Genomic DNA, 21,177 nt, shown 5'->3' with positions numbered 1-21,177 from the left:
TTTAAAGTCAGTACCGCCATTACGCTGTTTTTTAATTGCAGTGTTACATTTACACGATCATGATTTCGGCTTTACAATGGCATGGTCAAGTGTTTTAATATTATACAGTGCCTAGGATGGCATACTGTCGTATTTAAAATACACTGTTAGACACATTGTCTAAGGGTCAACATTTCTTGTAAAAGCCTGCTGCTTTGTTTTATCACTGAGTATATCATCTTGTCACTGAGTATACCATCTTGTCAAGATGATATACTCAGTGATAAAACAAAGCAGTAGGCTTTTACCAGAAATATTGACCCTTAGACAATGTGTATAATAGTGTATTTTAAATACGACAGTATGCCATCCTAGGCACTGTATAATATTAAAACACTTGACCATGCCATTGTAAAACCGAAATCATGATCGCGTAAATGTAACACAGCAAATAAGAAACAGTCTAATGGCGGTACTGACTTTAAAGAAATATTTATGACTCTGGTCCCACATTATGAAAAAATTATTAAGGGTCATGTTTGTTTCGGTTTCGGACACAGTAGCGACTGCATTAATTTAGAAGCAGACAGAGGCGATGTGTTTACTTCCGTCAAAGTAAGTAAAAAGGCTTATTGAGTAACTGTTCAGTATGCTTTTGAAAACAACTCGGTGTTTTAATTTTTCCTCTTTTTCATTTTTTCTCTTCATTTGCACAACTTTTTCACATTTTTATTTGAAAGTAATTTTTTCCGCCCTTTGTCGCCCCTAAAATTTTCCCACTGCAGGTGGCCGCCTAGTCTTGCTTTAAAGCCGTCGGCACGCGGGCACTGCATCCGAACGTTGAGCGCGCCGAGTTTCCTACATCACAGCGTGGAAGTAGGGGAGTCTTTCCGAACGTGCAGAGGAATATCTAGCGTGTCAGATATTCTGAACGCGCGTTTGAACGTTGACGGGTAAGATGGCTGAGCGTCGCCATCTCCCTTCGTTACAGAGTTGTGAGACGCCATATTGGCCTCAAGTTGAAGCCATTGTGTAGACTATATACAGTATAACCTTAGTATTCGGACACTAAGAGATTTTTACTTTGCTGCATCGTAACTGTATTCTGAATAAAAGAAAAATATAATATATCGACGTACTATATGAAGGTAGATGTCTAGTAAATAAAAGTACGAATGATGTTTACACAGCGTATTCTGCTTGTTAAATAATACGATTGAAATAAAGCACTCTTCGATGGCCACATTACTTTAATATCCGGACAGATGGCAGTGCCGCATTTGTTTTCACCGTCCACACCGGGGTAAATACTTCCAGTATAAAGGCAAGGGTGTGTTTACAAGCGCGGTCGACTGTCCAGACGGTACGATGCTACGCAAAGTTTATACTAGTTTTAAGATACGACAGCTTGTGATTTTTCACAACGGGAAAGGCAAATGATATAGACAAATTGCTACTACGCCCAACATAAGTAACAGTACTGCGGCAGATATCGTCAGACGATTCAAAAATGAGGACCGTATCGACTTTATACCGCAAAAGGGCCGGCCATACTCGGTGCAGCCAGACCAGCACGTGAGCTGCTAAGCGGGACTGGCAAGAACGTACACCCTCAAACGATTTGCAGAGCACTGAAGGAAAGTGGCTAAAATGGAAGAGTGGCCAGGAAGAAACCGTATGTGAATGAACAGAATCAAAAGAAGAGATTGTACTTTGCCAGGGGATTTATTACGACGGATGAAACAGGGTGGAACGACGTCATTTTTGCCGACGAAAGTAAATTTAACGTTTTTGGGTCGGATGGACGAAGCACGGTGTGGTGGAAGAAGAATGAAGAATTTACAGTTACAAATATTAAACCGACTGTAAAGCGTGGAGGTGGCAGTTTCGTGACTAGGTCTGTACATCGATATTTGGACCGGGCGAATTGGTGTTCATCGACAGTATTATGAACAAATATATCTATTTGAACATATTATGGAACAATTTACGGAAAAGTGCTGAAACCTTGGGGATATCACACAAGTTCAGATTTTACCAGGACAATGATCCGAAACGTAAGGCTCGCGTTGTGCAGCAATATTTGTTGTACAAGTGCCCCAAAGTCTTACATCCACCACCTCAATCACCTCTCCTCAACCCCATTCAGAATGTGTGGGGCGAACTGGAGCGACGTATTATAAAAACACCAGTATCGTCCAAGGAAACTTTGTCCCATTCTTCTTTTAATCGACACTTCAGTCTACGTGCGGATTATTTAAGAAAGATCATTTGCAGTATGCCGCAGCGTTTGAAAGAAGTGGTAAAACAGAATTCAAACATTTAATGTTCCACAAACTCTTGTCTTGAAATGATTAGTTCTGTAAAGTGGCCACATATTAAAGTAACGTGAATATAGGACCGAGTTGTATTTAAATAGTGTTATAAAGGAACTTATGTACGTTATCTTAAAACGTTTATGCTATTATTTACAAGACACATCACGGAATATAATGCTTGGTTATATGTTTTGGTTTGTTTTGTTGCGAATAAAGTTATGATGCTACACGGTTAACATATCATAGTGTCCGAATATTAAAGTGATTCATTGTACGCCGTTCCTGAGCACGCAAATTGAGGATCAGTCAGAGACCCGTCGTTGATTGTACGATTCGTTGTAATAAAATGACGAGAAACGTATTATCCGTGGTGAAAGAATTATTATAACTTGCTTATTATGAGAGTACGCCATTTGAAGGGAACGGCATGTTGAGGATCCATCAGAAGCATATCGTCCTTGGTACAATTCTTTACAATTAAATTTCAGTTACCAGTATAACTACGATTAAAGCTTGCAGGAGATGATAAGATGCCAGCTACGGTCATCCAAAAATCGTGGTCAACATATCGGCCTGAGGAGCGCCACAAATTCGTAACGACAAGTATTGTGTGTTGATGCTTCGCGTCCCACTACATCCACATATTTTCTTCTAACTTCCACTTTTTTAATAGGTTCTGACACTGTCTTATTAATTAAATATAAATGTATATAATCGCTGTCTGTAAATGTAAGTGCGCTCTTTTCGAGGAGTGAGTTTGTTCAAAAATGGTTCAAATGGCTCTGAGCACTATGGGACTTAACTTCTTGAGGTCATCAGTCCCCTAGAACTTAGAACTACTTAAACCTAACTAACCTAAGGACATCACACACACCCATGCCCGAGGCAGGATTCGAACCTGCGACCGTAGCGGTCGCGCGGTTCCAGACTGTAGCGCCAAGAACCGCTCGGCCACCCCGGCCGGCACATGTCGCTGTCCCATGACTTTTGTCAGCTAAGTGTATCTTCTAGCCCTACAGAGACTACCCGAAAACACTCTAAGAAAAAATTGTGTCTGTATTAACGCAGTAAGAAAGATGACGCACAGAAACTAATCAATAACGATTAAAAGGGGAAAGTAGCTTTGAGGAAATTTAATTTCATTGTGGTGGTGGTGGTTAGTGTTTAACGTCCCGTCGACAACGAGGTCATTAGAGACGGAGCGCAAGCTCGGGTTAGGAAAGGATTGGGAAGGAAATCGGCCGTGCGCTTTCAAAGGAACCATCCCGGCATTTGCCTGAAACGATTTAGGGAAATCACGGAAAACCTAAATCAGGATGGCTGGAGACGGGATTGAACCGTCGTCCTCCTGAATGCGAGTCCAGTGTGCTAACCACTGCGCCACCTCGCTCAGTAATTTCATTGTCAGTTAACTTTTTACGAAGCAATGAATTCTTTAAACACACGTCAATCTGTCGATTTTCTATTTGCTCCATCCTCAATGAGCATGAATCTGTGGTGCGAATCACACCCAGCCAGGAATAGAATCGAGAACAAGTTTTTGTTTTTGTAATCAAGCGACGCACAGTCAGCTGTCTCGATGGCTGCCTTCTTAGTAAACCTTGAACTTACTCTTCCTTCGAGAAATAGTGGCACCTTGTGTTTACTTTTAAATTAACTCCTGTTTTTCTTATTCAGTAACATAAGTAAAAGAGAGTCATCCCGGTCAGCAGACTGCATGACACAACCGGAGTACGGCGGCGAGGCAGGCGCGACAGACGTCAGCGACGACGAAGGAGCAGCTGCTCTCTGCGCGTCTCCCGTGGCTCGTGTGAGTGGGGCCTTGAAGGCGCCCTTACTGGACCATACTCCATCTCGTCTGGGTTGATGTCAGCAAAAGTGGAAACCACTGATCTAGTGGGCATAATGGCGATGCTGCCAAGTGTAGCCATAGCGATACGTGATCATTGACAAATCACACAGCAGAAGGTTGCTTAAACACAGGTGTTAAAACTATTAAATACAAAACTGAATGAGGAGTCCAAAAGTTTGCTGTATCTGTCTTTATTCAGTAAGAGTCATCCTGGTCATCAGGTTAGTCTTGTTACAGCAGAATATCGGACTCTTCATTCAGTTTTATATTTGACAGTTTTAACAGCTGTATTTAAACAACTGTCTACTGTACAAATTGTCAGTCAATAGTGTATAATTATTCTAGCTGTGGCTGTCCCAGCTTTAGAATTATCTGCAGTCGTAGCAGTCTTTTTTGCGTCATATTATTATAATTCCGTCTCCAGCGTGATTTTTATTGGATAATGTCTTACTGTTTAGTAATCTGAATGTACTAAAATTGGTTAAAATGAGTATGGTGGCAATTGAGATAATTCTCCTTGTAGGTTCCGTGGGACGTCGGAGGTCGTGCGCTTCCAGAGGGGCGACTCCCGGCTGGGAGCGGTGGCGCGCTCCTGTAACCCAAGCGACTGGGGAGCCGTTGTGTGGGAGAAAACTGCGGCTGTGCACGCAGTTTCGATCGTTCTGTGAGCTCCAGAACGACCGCGGCGACGTCCCCGAGCATTGACCCGGGTGTGTGAGGGGGTTCTCCGTGCTCGACAGCCGCCTGATGACAGGGGCGCTGCTCACCTCGCGACGCCGCACGAAACGCGGCCGAGGCCGATCGAGACAGTAAGACGCGACGTGCTATGAGAGCGAACTGCGCAGCAAAGTCTCAGCCAGGGAGCCGAGGCCCGGAGTAGTCGCTAGCGAGGCGGCGGTTCTTCCCAGTCCAGGTGGCCCAAGGCCCGGGAATAGGCGCCGTTCCACCACACAACTACTTTTTTCTCGCATTTTCTTACTTGCTGTACGTTTTTATTGCCCATAATGAACCATTCACTCTGCAACGGAGTGTCCTCCCATTTAAAGCTGCCTGATACCTTAGAGCTGGATTTAGAACCCGCAATTTTTACCTTCGCTCTGCCGACTAAGCTGTACTGTTGTACAGTACTTAGGGTTAGAGACGGGACAACCGGATGTTTTCTAATAACTGGTTGGCCAATCGGTTTTTTCAGTCGACAATAACCAGTCTCTGCGGCCACGTCGGCTGTATGGATGTTCGTCACCCACTCTCTGGATTTCAGTGGTTTCACAAACGTGAGATAGTCGACCGACACAAGTCCCTGACGGTTGTATCAAGTTTATTCATTGTTTTCACCCTGTCTCCAGACGTGTCCCACTTACGTATTTGTTCAGACTTCTCAATTAATAGATTTCCACATTTTCCCATCTCTTTCGAACAAACTTCAAGGGACTTGCTTTCCAGATGAGAATGCACTCCGAACAAGGTTCGACGAGTTCTTCGGGTCTGTTCAGCGTTGGCAGACTTGTAAATAGTCAAGGAGAATATATTATTAATGACTATGTATGTGATGTGTTTATTAAACTTTCGGAAAAAGGCTACGAACTTGTACAACAACCCAATACATCGAAAAGTTTATCCTTAATTCGACAAAAACTTCCCTTGTTGCTGCCATTGTACATACTGTTTTTTGAGACAAATTCAAGCTGGCATGAGCAATTCGAAGTTAATCGAAATCAATTTCGAGTGGTGACACAGCAGACGACGCCCTTGATTACACACAAAATGCCTAACGGGTATTCAATTTGCTTCAAACATAGCAGAGGCATAGCCATTCTATGAAAATTAAACTCGTTGGTTGTTGCCACAAGTCGGTTACAATCCAAGAAATGAATGGATAATTCAACCGGTAAGTAAACGTACAGCCGAGTGATGGGATTCTTTCCCAACAACTGAGTCGAATGTTTATATTCGGTTGTTCCCATCAGTACTCGCGACCAGCGTTGCCACGTTCTATCTGAACTAAATCGTGAATTTTTACGAAACCTAGACAAAACGCACTTAGGCTAAAATTTAAAATACAATAATACAAAACACTGCATTCTGCCATATTGCTCGCTTTTCAACCTTCTTAGTAGGATCTTCCCTTCTTCTCCGTCGATAAAACAAGGAAACTGCAGGAACGTAACTGACTGAATCGTGTTCACCATTAATTCAATTTATAACTGTGGTGTTGAGTTTCTCTCAGCTCGCTAAACGTTCATCAGCCTGAAAATTCGATCTAGACCAGCAGTGGAATGAGGTATAAAAAATATGAAACAGACAACTTCGTACTAGTTTTCACTGTTTTCATAACGTCGAAAAAAATTCATCCACTTATCATCCGACTTCAACTTAAAAAATTCTGCTCTTCACCCTTAAGAAACGCGTTCAGTTGCACACATTCTTCGAACATAAAATCCTCTCCTACACGAAGTTCATCTAGAGACGTCACTTCTACGAATTCTAAAACTAAGCGCTGTTCCCCTATTAATGAAAGTGGTTTGATAGCTTTGTACACGGTCTCTTCAAACTCAAATCGTTTGTCAGAGTAGTTCATGCCACGCTGCAAGTCGTCGGTCGCTTCTCTTTTCGATGTTTTGACACGCTCGTCATTTCTGTATCTACATCTACGTCTGCATCTACATGGATACTCTGCAAATCACATTTAAGTGCCTGGCAGAGGGTTCCTCGAACCACCTTCACGACTCTCTATTATTCCAATCTCGTATGGCGCGCGGAAAGAACGAAGACCTAGATCTTTCCGTACGAGCTCTGAGTTCCCTTATTTTATCGCGGTGATCGTTTCTCCCTATGTATGTCGGTGTCAACAAAATATTTTCGCATTCGGAGGAGAAAGTTGGTGACTGGAATTTCGTGAGAAGATCCCGTCGCAACGAAAAACGCCTTTCTTTTAATGATGTCCAGCCCAAATCCTGTATCATTTCAGTGACACTCTATCCCATATTTCGCGGTAATACAAAAGGTCCTGCCCTTCTTTAAACTTTTTCGATGTACTCCATCAGTCCTATCTGGTAAGGATCCCACACCGCGCATTCTAAAAGAGGACGGACAAGCGTAGTGTAGGCAGTCTCCTTAGTAGATCTGTTACTTTTCCTAAGTGTTCTGCCAATAAAACGCAGTCTTAGCTAGCCTTCCCCACAAAATTTCTGTGTGTTCCTTCCAATTTAAATTGTTCGTAATTGTAATTCCTAGGTATTTGGTTGAATTTACGGCCTTTAGATTAGACTGATTTACCGTGTAACCGAAGTTTAGCGGATTCCTTTTAGCACTCAGGAGGATGACCTCACACTTTTCGTTATTTAGGGTTAACTGCCAATTTTCGCACCATGCAGATATCTTTCTAAGTAGTTTTTGAATTTGTTTTGATCTTCTGATGACTTCATTTGTCGATAAACGACAGCGTCATCTGCAAACAACCAAAGACGGCTACTCAGATTGTCTATCAAATCGTTTATATAGATAAGGAACAGCAAAGGGCCTATAACATTACCCTGGGGAACGCTAGAAATCACTTCTCTTTTACTCGATGACTTTCCGTCAGTTACTACGAATTGTGATCTCCCTGCCAGGAAATCATGAATCCAGTCACATAACTGAGACGACATTCCATAAGCACGCAATTTCACGACAAGCCGCTTGTGTGGTACAGTGTCAAAAGCCTTCGGAAATCCAGAAATAAGGAATCGAAATCCCTTGTCAATAGCACTCAACACTTCATGCGAATAAAGAGCTAGTTGTGTTTCACAAGAACGATGTTTTCTAAACCCATGTTGACTGTGTGTCAATAGACTGTTTTCTTCGACATTGTTCATAATGTTTGAACACAATATATGTTCCAAAATCCTGCTGCATATCGACGTTAACGATATGGGCCTATAATTAAGTGGATTACTCCTACTACGTTTCTTGAATATTGGTGTGACGTGTGCAACTTTCCAGTCTTTAGGTTCGGCTCTTTTGTCAAGCGAACGGTTGTATATAATTGTTAAGTACGGAGCTAATGCACCAACATACTCTGAAAGGAACCTAATTGGTATGCAGCCTGGACCAGAAGACTCGCTTTTATTAAGTGATTTAAGTTGCTTCACTACTTTGGGGATATTTACTTCAATGTGACTCATGTTGGCAGCTGTTCTTGATTCGAATTCTAGAATATTTACTTCGTCTTCTTTTGTGAAGGCATCTGGTAAAGCTGTTTTTAGTAACTCTGCTTTGGCAGCACTGTCTTCGATAGTGTCTCCATTGCTATCGCGCAGAGAGGGTAGTGATCTCACATTGAAGTCCGCACTAAATTTCGAGCTTCTGTGAAAGATCGCTAATCTTGGGGATTTTGCGTCTGTTTAAATTTGGCATGTTTGTTTCGTTGTTTCTGCAACAGTGTTCTGACCCGTTTTGTGTACCAAGGAGGATCAGCTCTGCCGTTTGTCAATTTATTTGGTATAAATCTCTCAACTGCTGCCGATACTGTTTCTTTGAATTCAAGCCACATCTGGCCTACACTTATATTATTAATTTGGGAAGAGTGGACATTGTCTCTCAAGAAGGTGTCAGGTGAATTTTTATCTGCCTTTTTGGAATAGGTATATTTTTCGTTTATTTGTGGAGGATTTGGGGGTTACAGTATTCAGTGTCGCTACGACTACCCTGTGTTCACTAATCCCTGTATCCGTTTTGATGCTCTTTATTGACTCAGGATTATTTGTTGCTAAGAAGTCAAGTGTTTTTTCACAACCGTTTACTATTCGCGTGGGCTCATGAACCAACTGCTCGAAATAATTTTCAGAGAATGCGTTTAGCACAATTTCGGATGATGTTCTATGCGTACCTCCGGAATTAAACATGTATTTTCGCCAACATATCGAGGGTAAATTAAAGTCACCACCAACTATAATCGTAAGAGTCGGCTACGTGTTTGAAATCAAACTCAAGTTTTCTTAGAAGCTTTCAGCAACTTTATCATTAATTAGGAGGTCGGTAAAAGGATCCCATTATTACTTTATTCCGGTTGCCAACAATGACCTGTACCCATATTAACTCACAGGAACTATCTACTTCAATTTCGCGACAAGTTAGACTACTTTTAACAGCAACAAACACGCCACCGACAAGCGTGGTTAGCCTATCCTTTCGGAACACCGTTAGGTTCTTCGCAAAAATGTCGGCTGAGCTTGTATCAATTTCGGCTGAGCTTGTATCCGGCTTTAGCCAGCTTTCAGTGCCTATAACGAATTGAGTATCTGTGGTTTCTATTAGCGCCTGGAGCTCTGGTACTTTCCCAACACAGCTGCGGCAATTTACAACCGTTAAACCGATTGTTCCTGTATCTACGTTCTTCCTGTGTTCGACCTGCACCCTTTTTGACTGAAGCCCTTCTTGTATTTTCCCAAGACCCTCTGACCTAAGAAACCGCCCAGTCCACGCCACACAGCCCCTGCTACCCGTGTAGCCGCCTCCAGACCTATTCAGCGGAAACCGAAACCCAACCACCCATTGGCGCGTCGAGGAATCTGCAGCCTACACGGTCGCAGAACCGTCTGAGCCTCTGATTCAGACCCTCCACTCGCCTCTGTATCAGAGGTCCGCAATCGGTCCTGTCGACTATGCTGCAAATGGTCAGCTCTGCTTTCGTCTTGCAAGAAAGAGTGGCAATCTTTGCCACATCTGTTAGCCTCTCGAAACCAGAGAGAATCTCTTTTGATCCAAAGTGACATACATCAATGGTACCGACGTGAGCAACCACCTGCAGTTGGCTGCACACTGTAATCTTCATAGCATCCGGGAGGACTCGTTCCACATCTTGAATGACTTCACCCAGTATGCACACGGAGTGCACATTGGTTTTCCTTTCCTTCGTGGCAGCCATGTTTCTAAGGGGCCCCATAACGCGCCTAACGTGGGAGCTCCTAACTACCAATAATCCCACCCTCTGTGATTGTCCGGATCTTGCAGGCTGAGGTGTTTCCTCTGAAACAGGACAGGCGACAGCATCTGGCTCAGCGACAGTGTCAGCCACAGACAGCACCTGGAACTTGTTCGTCAGACAAACGGGGATGCTTTACATGCGGCCGCCTGGGAAGTTTTTCGCCTCCTGCTACGCCCCGGGGCGACCTCCTAGTCGACCACAGGTGAGGGGGTCAGCCTCAGTGGGAGCAGTAACTGGGCTGGCCACCGGTGAGGACCGATGGAGGACTCGGACGTCCGTTGGATCCCCACGGCCGGCCCACAACAGTGGTGTCAATCCACTGCAGCCTCAAGCTCTGTAACCGAAGCCATCGCAGCCTGCATCTGAGAGTGAAGTGCCAGCAATTCGGCTCGCATCCGCACACAACAATCGCAGTCCCTGTCCGTACTAAAGACGGTGAAAAACTAAACCATGCAGATGAACAGACTATCGGCACGTGCTGCGCAACCCCACTCTAGACCCTGACGAAAACGCAGGAACCGTGTCTAATAGATTAGATTAATACGGAGCGATTTAAAAACCTAACTACCCGCACTCAGGTGAATTAGAAACTCGTAAAAGTCACAATATCGGTTAGTTCCCTGATGCTGCTTGTGTCTCGGCCGGCTACTGCTTCTGACTTCTAGACGACCGAGGACGCCCCAGAGGAAGCACACTTCAGAACACTGCTTAGTTGTTCCTGCAGAGAATGACTGAGCACTGTGACTCGAAAGCAACGGCTACTGAGTGAAGTTTGCCAGCTTAGTTCTCAGACGGACATTAAAAGCAGAATTTTAAATTTCAGTACCTTTTACAAGATTGCTTCTCAGTTTTAAACCCATAACGAACAATCTAAAGTGGAGATCGTAATATTATAGAAAATACTGTCGATTTTTGTGCGATTTACATTTTTACCTATCCCGACGAGGTTTAATCGCAAGTCGGGTATTTCAGCTGGAAATTCGGGACAATACCGACTAAATCGAGATACCTGACAACTCTACCCAGGTCCCGCCGAGACTACTTCCGCCTGCACCTCTGTTATGTTTCCGCCTCATTTTTACCTGCTGTTGTCACGTGCAGATCCAGCGGAGGGGGGGGATGGAGGTGAGGGACTCACGACGGTGAGGACGCCTCCCACCTCACTCCTCCCACAATATTTTACTAAAAGCGTAAATTTCCAAATTTCTCAGCGTAGTATCGGAAAAAAAAGACGAAAATTAAGAGATGATAATTTAAGAAAACAGAAAGCTACGTTGAAAGGCAGGCCACTTTCCTGTCAGCGTGACAAGAGTGACTGTAGGGAACATTGCAGACAACAGAAGGCGAACACTCAGGGGCCGGCCTCACGCGCTGCCAGCACCAAGTCCGGCAGGGTTCCCACCGACTGGGTCGGAGATTTTCTCCGCTCAGGGATTGGCTGTTGTGTTGTCCTTATCAACATCATTTCGTCCCCATCGACGCGCAAGTCGCCGAAGTGGCGTCAACTCGAAAGACCTGCACCAGGGGAACAGTCTACCCGACGGGAGGCCCTAGCCACACGTCATTTACATTTATCAACAGGTCGAGTGAACCGAGACAGGAAGGGAAAGACACCCGAGAAAAGTGACAAGGAAGACCGACTGTCACGAATAGAAGTGGAAAAGATTGAAAGAGCCAGCATTTCTTCCGTTTACGTGCCCCCCCCCCCCTCCCCCAATGTTCAGTGCAAATTATGACTTCCTCACACTTTTGACAGTTTCAGACTTCTTAATTCAGTTGCATTAGACGTGCTTATCAGATTTTCGAACGAGTGCTTGCTTGTAAGACGATGTGTTTTTCAGAATAGTAATTTCTTGCAACTTGTATTAAAAGGATATACTAGGCACTACTGTAAACAAATTACCATTGTTAGTATTGCACTAAAACATTTATGTATTTTATTACAATTATTATTCAGATTTTAGACGTCTGTGGACATTAAAATTGTCAAAAGTGGAAGTGAGAATAAGCTATCTTTATGGGCGGGTGGTTGGTAGAAAAATAACAAACGCTGCCCCCCTGTCCCCCCGCCCCCACCTATTCCCTCTCCCCAGTCCAAATAACCGGAATCCGGAGCTGGTTGTTGCTGGCGTAGTCATCAGTCAAAAGGCTGTTTTGATGACGCCCTTTGCAGTGGTCTATCTTCTGCTTACTACATTCAAGCTATGGTGTCCCGCCAAAATTCCTACTCACCACTTCCGTGAATCGCAGAATGAACTATTGCGTAATGCCTCAGAGTGTGTTCCATGTACCTACCCTTTTATCGTCTACTTGTGCCACAGAGGTCTTCTGTACACGATGCACCTCAATAGCTCTTCGGCACCCACCCACCCACTTTTGTTGTTTGCACTTTCCATCGTCCACATTTCACTGATACATAACGGCACACACACACCTCCTTACAGAGTCCACTGTTTTCGTGATTTGGCAACTTTATTTTCATTTAAACTTCCTGTCGCCACAGTCCTCAGTTAACCGAAGGGCTGGAAGTCGTGTGCGCCACCGCTCCGTGTTATCGCGTTTTAACTGTTTGTGTATAGTATTTCATGAGGCACAGACTTGGGACCAGAGAAGCATTTGCCTGAAACAGCGTGGAGCACCGCCTAAAAGCCGCACTCAGGCTGGCCGGTGTGCCAGGAGAACGGTCGTTAACCGGCCGCACGCATTCCATCCTGATCTCGCTGTCCTCCCTGTCTCACAAGCTAGCGTCTTAAAGTAATCCGAGGATATAATATTTTGTTGTAGTCAATTTATATTTCATCGAAACAGAGTTCTATTTTTCGGGAACGCTGGATCGTTACTTCCAGCGTATATTTTATATCCTCAATACTTCCGGCATTGTCTATTATTTTACAACCCAAATGGCGATACTCTCCTGATACTTTTGGCGTCGTATTTCCTAATCTAACGCTCTCAGCACTATAGGATTTAATTCCAATATACTCCGTTACCTTGATTCACCAATTCGAATATACTCCGTTACCTTGATTTACCGACGTTCATCTAATAAAATTTCTTCAATGCACTACCACCTCCATTCAACCAATCTTCCGAGCCCTTTGCTGCCTCAGACATAATTACAGTATCACAGACAAACCTGAGCATATTCATTTCTCCTCCCTGAACTTCGATTTCTTTCCCACATTTCTCCTTGCTTTCCATTACTGTTTGGTCTGTGTACAGATTAATAACATGAGACACAGTCTACATCACTGCCTCACTCCCTTCTCAGTGTAATATATTTAAATAACCGCTCAGCTGAGACACAAACTCCGCAGTAAACTCTATTGAAATGGTTTTTTTTTTTTCAGTCTGACTCGCCATTGTAGTGTTCGTTCTTACTTTTTATTAACATGCAAGACGTCAGAAATAATACAGAAATAATCTACAAACGCTAGTAGAGGCATTACAAGTAAAAAAAAAAGGAAAAAGAAAACACCGGATAAGCGACTCGTCGACGTCAGAGTCACCAGAGACTGAGGAGAGTGCGTTCAGTTTATGAAAGGTTGTGGGCGAGAGTTTGGCAGTCCACTTCCGGTGACATAAGGAAATTACGAGAAAATTCTGTATTTTCTCACAGATACGTAATCCCCAACGTTCCCGGATCCTAGTCTCGAATACGACTGCGTTGCGTTAACAATCGACTGTCGGGTAGTTAAGGGTGGGGGACGTCCCGCGAAGGGGTGGGGACGGTAGGCTCCCGTGCTGCCATCTGGCAGCCCAACGTTCGCGGCGTCTCTTCAAAGTAACTGCGGGGCGCGCGGTTTGGTTACAGGAAAACCTGCCGACGCCCGTACGTAGGGTTGGCAACCATCCCGTATAACCCAGGAAATGCCGTATATTCACTTCATTTGGACGAAAATCCCGAATCCCGTAATTTTCAAGACATATCGCGTATTTTCAGAACTCCAGCCATTAGATGATGATTGCTCTGGTGCTCTTTGTCACTTCTTTCCCTTTGTGTGAATATCAGCTTATAGTCATTATTTATGTTATGTTATTCGTTTCTTAATCTAGATAATGCAGCAGTGACCGATTAGCTTTTTTTTGTGACTTGGTAAGTGACAAGGAGAGAGAAAGGGAAGTTAAGGCGGCAAACAATAAATCTGACTTCTTGAGCGGCACGTCACAAAAAGAATTATGCAGCGCAACTGCAGGAGAACTGGTATTCGTGTATGACAGGGGCGGGCAGGAATCGTGCACGTGTACGGTGCACTAGCACACGTGCAGTTAACACGTGTTCTGCGTGCAGACAGGGGCAAGCTGGCCACCCGATTCTCTCCCCTCCCCATCATACAGTCTCTCTGCTCCTTCGTCTGTAATGTGTTTTGTTTCCTAGCTTGCTTTATTGAATGAAGGGATAAGGTTAGTAGGAGTGCTTGAAAGAAATCATGGTTTGAAACAGTACCTATTACTTACGATACGTTTTATTTATTTATCACAGGTGGAGTTTACAATACTTTTAATGTCTGGAACAAAATTTCTAGATACAGGCAAACGCAAACAGTTACGTAAATTTTCATCACTGATGTTTACTCTTAACTGAGAGTTATTAATTTTGATAACGGAAAAAAAATCTCGAGCCAAACATTGACATTCTCTTCGCGGCTTCACCTTGGAGACGAGGAAACTCTTGCTGTGGAAAGTCAGGATAAAAGTCTATTACACGCCTTGCCAAAAGGAATTTGTCTCTCAGACGAGAATTACACTGTAGATATATTAATTCCATTTGCATATTGGGATGAATATCATGTACAGAAACAGCAGATGGTCTCGAGAACCATTCAAAAGCATGGGATAAATATTATATATCCCCAAATGGCTTGAGAACTTCCTCTTTTATTGCACTAAGTACGGAAACATATTCTTTGCAATTCTGTTCTCGCACAACATACAGAGTATGGAAACGCACTGCGTTCCCTGACGAGAGCTGTTGTTCCAACAAACCCTCTTTGTTCCTCTTTCATTGCAGGTGCTCCGTCTGTTGTCACTGACACCAAACGTTCCCAGTTTAAGCCAACTGACTCGACAGCTTCTTCAACGGCTTTTAGGATGTCCGCGCTGGTGGTCGTGCTTTTTAAAGATATCATATCTAAAAAATCCTCTGTCATGTGCAGAGCAGTGTCCACGCCGCGGACATAAATCACTAATTGCGCGGCGTCTGAAATATCTGTGGTCTCATCAATTGCGATGGAAAATGCAATAAACTCCTGCACTGCATTCCTTAATTGACGGTAAACGTCACCTGCCATGGCACTTATACGACGACTTACAGTCTGCCTCTGCCGAGAAAGAGTGATAGCTCGAAACTGATTTGCATTCAGTGGGCAAAGTAAATCAACAGCGTCATTGATGCATTCCTCTATAAACTCACTTTCAGGAAATGGTTTTCCAGCTCTCGCTATATTAAGCGCAATCTTATAACCTGCACGTACCGCTGGGCTATCATTGTTGTCGCCCTGAAAAATTGAAAACAGTGCTCAATAAAATGTTAAATCAGTTAGATGAGAGACATGGCGAAAAAAGTCGCAAATCTCTCGTGACAACAGCAACTTACGTCAGATTCATCTAGTATTGTCAGATCGCTCTTCTTAAGCTCAGTCAATTTCCCCATCCGCTCAGAATCCCACAATAAATTGTACTCGTTCTTGTTATATTTATTATAATAGCGTTCAATACTTTCTTTCGCTGACCAGCGAGAATACTGCCACATATTAAACATTTCGAATTTTCACGTTTTTGCACAAAGAAAAAATGATTCTCCCATTCCTTTTTAAAAGTTAGCAAATCTACACTTCTCTGTTTCCTTGATTCACTCTGCATTTTCCGGTTATTGAAATACAACGTTCACTATGTAACGTCCACAGCTTAGGCTCGCGCTACACTGCCGCGTCGCCACTGCCCCAGTTGACGCCTGCACGCGAGCAGCGCACGTGCAGCGCTGTGCGCTCAGGAGCCGCGTGCAACGTTTGCCCGCCCCTGGTGTATGACAATGTAGAACTTAACCTCAGTTGGACTGCAACGTGAAACTGACGAAGGGAGTGTTCAGCGATTCGTGTACTTCAAAAAACATGCAGTGTGGTCTCACAGAAGCTGAAGATCTCATTACATATGTTTTGGCCCCCAAACGTGTGTTCGATTATACTGAAATTTTGAAATAACCATCTAAGTTGAACTTATTTTTCTCTGTTTGTACTGTGGTTTTTTTCCCTTGTTTGTATTTGCAGGAATGTATGTAATTTGTGTTGTTGATGTAGTGATATAACTTTTTTATTGAGAATAATAGAATGATTATTTACCAATTGTTATTCAGTATGAATAGTCAACTTTAGTTTCATTATTTTCTACAGTTATCCGTTATTTTCACTTCTCTTACGTACTACCATCCCGTATCTCCACTTTAAAGAGTTGGTAACCCTTTCTATATGACACGGCACTGACGGAAAGAAAAATCGCAGCTCCAAGAAGGGCTTGTGCGAAATAAACGAGAGTTGGTAGGCCTTTTTCTACACCTGAAAGATGTCTGTTCAAATTTCACGCCAGTCGCTAACGAGTGGCGCTAATAGTGTCACTATGAGAATGGAAATAGCGTTTGCTTTAAATACACGCTGTGATGGTTGTGTGCGTTAGTTACCTTTGAGATTGGATGCGGTGAGTTGCTTTTAGTCAGGAATGCCTTTAAGGCAGGGACGGCCACGGCGTGTCAAACTGCACGCGTGTACAGATGTGCTGCACGCGTGCCGTCCAGGACTCGGTCCGCCTCGCCACTCCTCGTGTTTCCTCGGTCTTTCGCGGCACTGCTCGGCACGGCGCGACGTTAGACTAGTTGTGCGATGCAACATCGTTTCATCCGGCATAGGGTGCGTTAGTTGATTCGTAGTGGCAGCCGTGTTTATTCCTCGCTATTTGTTAGCGATTCGTAAGAAGTTTATAAGTACAGGGCTATTACAAATGATTGAAGCGATTTCATAAATTCACTGTAGCTCCATTCATTGACATATGGTCACGACACACTACAGATACGTAGAAAAACTCATAAAGTTCTGTTCGGCTGAAGCCGCACTTCAGGTTTCTGCCGCCAGAGCGCTCGAGAGCGCAGTGAGACAAAATGGCGACAGGAGCCGAGAAAGCGTATGTCGTGCTTGAAATGCACTCACATCAGTCAGTCATAACAGTGCAACGACACCTCAGGACGAAGTTCAACAAAGATCCACCAACTTCTAACTCCATTTGGCGATGGTATGCGCAGTTTAAAGCTTCTGGATGCCTCTGTAAGGGGAAATCAACGGGTCGGCCTGCAGTGAGCGAAGAAACGGTTGAACGCGTGCGAGCAAGTTTCACGCGTAGCCCGCGGAAGTCGACGAATAAAGCAAGCAGGGACTTCATCTTTCAACAGGATGGTGCTCCACCGCACTCCCATCATGATGTTCGGCATTTCTTAAACAGGAGATTGGAAAACCGATGGATCGGTCGTGGTGGAGATCATGATCAGCAATTCATGTCATGGCCTCCACGCTCTCCCGACTTAACCTCATGCGATTTATTTCTGTGGGGTTATGTGAAAGATTCAGTGTTGCCAGAACCGTGTGCTCGCATCAACGATGCTTTCGAACTCATTGATGGGGACATGATGCGCCGAGTGTGGGAGGAACTTGATTATCAGCTTGATGTCTGCCGAATCACTAAAGGGGCACATGTCGAACATTTGTGAACGCCTAAAAAAACTTTTTGAGTTTCTGTATGTGTGTGCAAAGTATTGTGAAAATACCTCAAATAATAAAGTTATTGTAGAGCTGTGAAATCGCTTCAATCATTTGTAATAACCCTGTACTTTTCAGTGGTTGTTGCAATGGAACACACACTCACAAAGAGGCAGGGTAGTGACAGAACGCTACTAGCCTTCAGTGCTGATTGGGAATCGCAATATTTTTTCGAAGAGAAGGATGAAAATTCTCAATGTCTATTATGCAGTCGCATACTCTCCGGGCACCGCAAATTTTCAATAGAACGGTATTATAACACCACACACAAAGTTGGGGCTGATAGATCAAACAAGTTGGCGGAATTAAGACGACGTAGTGTTATACAGCGAGACGGACCGAACGTGAGTACCCCTTGCAAATCTTTGTGCTTCTGATGTTTGTATTCGTACATATTTGTCGTTAGAATTCGAATTTAGAGTTCACTCAATTTTTGTTTCCTTTTTTTAGCCAGCAACCGAATCTGTCTTTAAGAGCAAGCTACAAAATAGCGTTCAAAGTTGCAAGAGCGAATAAGCCTTTCAGTGGTGGTGATTTCATCAAGGAGTGTATTGTTGAGGTTGGTTGGTTTGGGGAAGGAGACCAGACAGCGAGGTCATCGGTCTCATCGGATTAGGGAAGGACGGGGAAGGAAGTCGGCCGTGCCCTTTCAAGGGAACCATCCCAGCATTTGCCTGGAGCGATATAGGGAAATCACGGAAAACCTAAATCAGGATGGCCGGACGCGGGATTGAACCGACGTCCTCTCGAATGCGAGTCCAGTGTCTAACCACTGAGCCACCCCGCTCGGTTGTATTGTTGAGGTGGCGGAACTCTTGCCGCCACTGGAAGTAAAGAAGTTTAGTGAAATTAGTCTTTCCAGACAGACAATAGCTCGCCGCATAGCTGGTATGGCAGCGGATGCCTATAGGCAGTTAATTGAAAGTGGCTGCAAGTTTATTGCATTCTCGATTGCTTTGGAAGAGTCGACCGACATTTCGGACACAGCACAACTAGCGATTTATGTTCGTGGAGTCTGTGGTGTCACCGCCAGACACCACACTTGCTAGGTGGTAGCCTTTAAATCGGACGCGGTCCGTTAGTATAGGTCGGACCCGCGTGTCGCCACTATCAGTGATTGCAGACCGAGCGCCGCCACACGGCAGGTCTAGAAAGACTTCCTAGCACTCGCCCCAGTTGTACAGCCGACTTTGCTAGCGATGGTTCACTGACAAATTACGCTCTCATTTGCCGAGACGATAGTTAGCATAGCCTTCAGCTACGTCATTAGCTACGACCTAGCAAGGCGCCATTACCAGTTACTATTGATGCTGTAAAACATGTACCGTCAAGAGCGATGTTCACCAATTATGGATTAAAGTTAAGTATTCCAGCAGCTACGTACGTTTTTTGTTAGTCTAATTTCCTTGACCTTTTCCAGACCTCACGCCAGCCTGCGTGAGCTACAACGCGTGCCTTTCGGCTTCCTCTCATAGTGGGTTGGCTGTCTTGCCAATCCACAACAGAGTCGACACAAATTTGCACGTGACGGAAGAACTGTTAGATTTAGTACCAATGAAAGACACAACGAGGGGTACCGACTTACTAAAAGCAGTTGAAGAGGCAGTTGGAGCCGTTGACCTGAACTGGAAAATGTTAGTTTCAGTCACCACGGATGGAGCGCCAGCAATTCGGGGGCTCAAAATAGGCTTGTAGCATTGTTGCGTAAAAAACTAGGACGATCGACGTAAGATTTGTACGGAATCATTGTTTTGTACACCAAGCTCTTTTTGCTAAATATGCAAATTTGGAGCACGTGATGAAGTTGGTAGTCACCATAGTAAACTTTTTGAAATCGCATGGCTTAGTACACCGTCAGTTTCAACAGTTTCTCATAAAACTGAACGAAGATTATGGAGATGTTATTTACCACTGGGAAATACGTTGGTTAAGTCGAGGGTCATGCCTCGAGAGATTTTTCAATTTAAGACTCGCTATTGTTGAGCTCCTGAAGGAAAAAGGAAAGGCAGAGTAAAAATTAGAAGATCCAAAATGGATTGCAGACATCGCCTTTTCAGTTGATCTGACTGCGCACTCGAACGCTCTCAATAAGACGTTGCAAGGTGAGAAGGAGCTTATTTCTGATCTGATGAAAAAAGTGGATGCATTTAATAAGAAACTCACATTGTGGAAGGAACAACTCATGACAAAGAAAGTCAGAGAAAACGCAACTTCTGACGAATTCGTTTCTGTGTTGGAGGAACTACAGGCACAATTTTGTAAACGTTTTCAGGACACTGTCAGTCTGACATCTGTTCTTGAACTGTTTTCTAGACCCTTTGCCGTTTCAGTTGAAAGTGCCCCAGTGCATTTGCACATGGAATTGATCGATCTGCAGTGTAATTCCAAATTTTTTTACTAAGGTTTTCCTCGTGAAGAGTTTCAATGTCTCCACAAGGAGGCTGCAAAAGTTATATCAATGTTTGGATCGACATACGTGTACGAAAGGTTTTTTTTAATTATGAAACTAAATAAGTCACGATTACGTGGCAATCTGAGTGACGAAAATACGAGAAACTGTCTACGTTTATCCGTGTGCTGTCAGTTTGTGCCGGTTATGAACTTTATTATGTCTACAGCGAGAAAAAAATAATTAAATCAATGGTGATAATTTTGTTGTATTTGTCATATGTTTTGTTGAGAATTGTAGTTATTGCAAATTCTGTACAGTAGTTCCAGATAATAAAATTTGCTTGTTTCGCATGTAGTTGGAATCACTTATTCCACATCATACTGCATGCTGTAGACTACTTTTACGTCCCTTTCTATATCTCATCTTATATGTTGTAAGAATTTTACGAGTGACGATGTGAGAAGCACGATATTGTTGGTGTAATGCAGTTTCAAACCCAGCGTTATTGTTATTTTTCTCTAGGTGTACCAACAGCCAACAACGATTCGGTATTGCTCAACACGATGTGTTGTACAGAGCTTAATATTATCAAATGTCGTAATATGAAACTAAGCCACCTGCTAGCAGGGAGGTATTCTCTACACGAATGCACTGTCGCATGCGGCGTGTTCGTAGTTCCGCGAATGCGCGCGCAGTCTGCTGGTGTGGTAGTGGGGGACGTGTGACATCAGAAGGGAGCGATCCGCACGCGTGTGAAAGCTCGGCACGCGGGCATGCACACGTGCCGCGTTCTTGGCCGTCTCTGCTTTAAGGCGACGAAGACGCAATTATCGACACTTGACTGAATTTGAACGAGGTCGTGGAACAGTGCT

This window comes from Schistocerca piceifrons, chromosome 8, assembly GCF_021461385.2.
Source record: "Schistocerca piceifrons isolate TAMUIC-IGC-003096 chromosome 8, iqSchPice1.1, whole genome shotgun sequence".
Classification (NCBI taxonomy): domain Eukaryota; kingdom Metazoa; phylum Arthropoda; class Insecta; order Orthoptera; family Acrididae; genus Schistocerca; species Schistocerca piceifrons.
This window is presented reverse-complemented; position numbering follows the sequence as displayed.